This window comes from Penaeus japonicus, unplaced genomic scaffold (genome assembly GCF_977035675.1).
Source record: "Penaeus japonicus unplaced genomic scaffold, GWHDUDI00000001_assembly GWHDUDI00000023, whole genome shotgun sequence".
NCBI classification, from domain to species: domain Eukaryota; kingdom Metazoa; phylum Arthropoda; class Malacostraca; order Decapoda; family Penaeidae; genus Penaeus; species Penaeus japonicus.
The window spans coordinates 29,369,659-29,374,658 of NW_028234425.1; positions in this window are offsets into that span (position 1 = coordinate 29,369,659).

Here is a 5,000-nt window from a genome sequence, read left to right on the forward strand (position 1 = left end):
TATAGCCGGGCGGGAGGGGAGATTACACGACGCACGTAAAGGATACCCGCCGCTCGCTCCGGCAATTACGAAGCTTTGGGGCGGCGGTAAGGGATAAGAGGCGTGGGAGTGCGGTGGGGGAGGGGGGTGAGAGGGTGAGAGGGGAAAGGGGGAGGGGAAGGAAGAATCAGTGTCTTGGGAGTGGGGGGAAGTAAAGGGCCAGGGGGTGAGGGGGAAAAGGGGTTAAGGGGGTTAGGGGGTGAGGGGGTGAGGGCAGGGGAGGATCAGAGGCATGAAGGGGGTGAGGGGGAGAGAAGGGTAGGGTAGGATCAGTGGCTAGTGGGGGGTAAGGGGTGATGGGGTGAGGGGGAAAGGGCAAGGTAGGGCAGCATCAGAGGATAACGGGATGAGGAGGGGGGTGGTGAGGGGTAAGGAGGGAAGGGCAGGATCAGAGACTAAGCAGGGGAAGTAAGGGGGGGGGGGGTGGCGGAGGATAGAGGAGGGGGGGAGATTCCCTCTCTATTGAGTCGATATTTTGATTCGAGATTCCACATTCGCACGTACGAACGCATGCAAGCTTATTTTGGAGATTATATCTTTGCAACAAACAGGTGGAATTTCATGAAGTGTTCATGATCATTCATGTTCGGCGCTCTCTTACGCTCAGCTGTTTTTGTTACGTTTATATGAACACGTAAGTTGTTATTTTCAATTTCCATATCGGCGATGGTGATAATGATAATAATCATTAACCAGTTGATTATGGTGATGAGAGTAATCAATTTTATTTCAAGTGTAATGATAATATTGATAATGAGGATATTTATGTTTCTGATGATATGCTTGTAACTAATATTATGATATTAACGATATTAGATTAATTGTGAGAATAATGGTAAAAAAATCGTAATGGTAACATTGATTTTGGTGATTACACTAGTAATAATGATAAGGATGATAAAAGTAATTATATTGGTAATAGAAAATAAATTATACCAAGAGCAGCAGCAGCAATAAGAACAATAACATACTAATAAAGAAGATAATGATCATAATATTAATAATAGTAAGAATTATTGTTATGTTAATAATAGTAATTATAATGTTATTAGTAGTAATAACCGTATTGATAATGATGAGAATGATAATAATGATGATATCAATCTTAACTATACTAATAATATTTTATAATGATAAAAGTATCAATGATAACAACATCAGCATCACCACTAACATCAATAATGATAATATCAATACTAATAATAATGATGATAATAATAATGAATGTAGTGATGATAATGGTGATAAGGATAAAAAGATAATAATAATGATGATAATGATAATAAGAACATTGATAGTGATCATAATAATAATTATATTGATGATTATGATCAAAATAATGATGATAATGATGATGATAATATATTATAATGATAAGGATAACGATGATGATGATAATAATATTAATAATAATAATAATAATAATAGTAATGCCAATAATGGTAATAATTATGATAGTAATTATGATGATGGTAATGATAATGATAATGATAATAATAATTATAATAATAGTAATGCTAATAATAATGATAATAATGATAATGATAATAGTGATAATGATAAAAATGATAATGATAATAGTATTAATAGTGATAATATTTATATTAATGATAATGATAATAAGGGTCATTTTAACAGCAATAACAATGATGATAACAATAATGATCATGATTATGATAATAATACAGTAACAATCTTGAGGAAAACATAATAGTATTGTTACTATTACTATTAAAACTGCTGCTGCTATTACTACTACTACTTCTTGTACTACTGATAATGATCATGATAATAATGATGATAATAATATAAAAATATAGATGATAATGGCAATGAAATAGTAAGGATAAGAATCATTATGATAAAAATATCTATGCTATTATTATTAGCATTATCATTGTCGTATACAATGATTTCAACAGCAATAACAGCCGCATTCATAATGATAATACCACAAATACCAGTAATAACAACACAGGGTATTGGATAACAGCTCTATAGCGAGATGCACACCAGGCAACAATTTCTAGTCTAGCTCTTCATTTGGAATTTTGAAATGATGTTTCCAAAGCCTAATGAATGCTGGTATTTTAAGTTTATCATTTCATCAAATAGCAGTATTTTTGGGTTGTCTAAATGAGGACGCATCTGCTATCACTTTTCAAACGAGAATATATTTCGAAGTTAGCTTGAATTCGGTAATTGGCATCGTATTATGTGCAGTTATGAATGACACTAATTAGAACGTGCGTATTTGAAGTGATTTAAATGTTATTGTGCGTTTTTTTTTTGTTTTTTTTTACCTCTTTTCTATCATGTGAAGAGTATCAGTGCTTATGTGGATGGCAAAAGAGATTTGTTTTACAAATTTATTTCAATGATCAAGTACTCTTTTTTTCTATGGAAGAACAAGTTAGAATGCTTGTTACCATTGTTGGATATCGAAGAATGAATTGGAGGGTTTCTTTCAGATCTATTCGAAATGTTTTATTTGAACCCCAGATGCAATGTGTTTGGATTGAAAAGTGCCAGACTCATTGCAAACTAGTTTTGTAAGCTTTCATTCTCTCTCTCCTGCTCATGTGTGTGTTTCCGTACATCCAAATGCCCGCACTCACACCCCCTCTCCCTTACCATCACCCGTACCCCCCCCCCCTACACACACACACATGCAGTATCATTTAATTACCAGTTATTTAATGAGCGGACCCTTTTTAACGGGGTGATTGCCGTTTATTAACGGAATTTGTTTAAGTCACTAATTGCAATAGTGTTATTCGTAATTGTAAAGGATGATACTGATTAGGGCTCATTTAATTCGAAAATACAGAGTTCGTTTGTCTTGGGTCTTACATGACAGTTTCATCGTGACACTATGCGCTCGGAATAGTGATATCAAGAGTAGAATTATGTTCATGCTCCGGGAGCACACGCACGCACACACACACACGCACACGCACACGCACACGCACACGCGCACACGCACACGTACACACGCACACGCACACGCACACGCACGCACACACACACACACACACACACACACACACACACACACACACACACGCACACACACACACACGCTCACGCACACGCACGCACACACACGCACACACACACACCTACCTACCTCTATCTACGTGCCAGCTTCGCCTTTGGTTCTCTACCTTTCACGCGAAGAAAGAGAGAAGGGAAAAAAAACAAAAAACGATCGATTCGTTTAGATAATTATGTAGGCCTAACCTTTTAGCAAGTTTGTATGACGGCCTCGGGTTTTTGGAAGGTCACGCAAACCCAGTTGTTCCATTAAAGGTCATTTGTTAGGCTATCATCCATTGTAAAACGTTGTAACCAGCATTATGACCTCATTATAAAGTCCAATAATCACCACACCTGCGGAACTAAGTGTCACGAGGGTCATTAGCGGACGACGTTAATGACTTCACACAAACAAGACGAATGGCGGCGGGGACGTGGCCACCGCAGATGCTATTTTGGGCCCTTGGTATAGTGGACAAAGGGAAAGGGATGTTTGTTTCTTAAAAGTGGAAAGAAGGGGGTTTTGTTTGTTAAAAATGGAAAAAAGGGGGTTTTGTTTGTTAAAGATGGAAAAAAGGGGGTTTTGTTTGTTAAAGATGGAAAAAAGGGGGTTTTGTTTGTTAAAAATGTGAAAGTTTTTTTTTTTTTGTTAAAATTGGGAATGCAGGGTTTTATTTGTTAAAAATGGGGAAAGTTTTCTTCTGGTAAAAATGGAGAAAGGGTTTTGCTTGTAGAAGTGGGAAAAAAATGTTTGTTAAAATGGGAAAAGGGTTTTGTTTGTTAAAATTGGGATTTTTTTGTGATTGGGACAAAGGGTTTTATTTTTTAGAATTGGTTTTCTTTGTTAAAAATGTGGCAAGGGTTTATTTTTCATTAAAAAATGGGAAAAAGGTTTTGTTTGTTGAAAATTTGGATTTTTTTAAATGTGAGCAATGGATTTTGTTGGTTAAAGATGAGGAGAAGGGTTTTGCTGGAAAGAATGTGAAAAAGTGTTATTTGTTGAAATCGGGGAAAAGGGACTTTGTTAGAAATAAGGAAAAGGGGTTTTGCTTGTTGACAATAGGGACAAGGGAATTTGTTTGTTATAACGGGAAAAGGGGGTTTTGTTTGTTAAAGATATGAAAAGGGGATGTTTCTCAAATATGGGGGAAATGGTTTTGTTCATAGTGAAAATGTTGAGATTCAAATCAAAATTATGTTTTTGTGTATTATAATTTTTTGTTTACCGCCATTTTGAATTTGAAGCTTTCTGTCAGATTTGTAATACATATTACAAAAAGATGCTTGATAAGTGAAACTTTACAAACTACATGTTGACATATTTCTGACTAAATTGCAATTACGTTTCGGTGTTGTTTATTGAGGAATATTGTTGTAATCCTAAACCTTATATATATATATATATATATATATATATATATATATATATATATATATATATATATATATATACATATATATATATATAATATTATATAAATAAAAAAATACACACACACACACACACACACACACACACACACACACACACACACACACACACACACACACACACACACACACACACAACACACATTATTATTGCCATCTTCGAATGCGTTCCCTCGAAATCCTTTCCGGGTCCGAGTTCGCTGCGCCCCGGCCCCCGCGACCCGGCCGTCCGCTCGTCCTCCTCGCCCCCATCACCGGAGGCTCCAGCGCCCTCGCCGTCTCTCGGGCCATCACATTTCCCCTCGACCCCTTCATTTGCATGGCGGACGCGCGATAAAGGCGTTTTTCCTCTCCGCAAGATTATTACCCTCTCGGCTCTTCCTCCTCTTTCGTCTTTTCCGATCCCTTCTCGCCCTTCTTCTCCTCCTTCAATTCTTCCCTCCTACTCCTCCTCCTCCTCTTCTTCCCTCCTACTCATCTTTCTCTTCTTC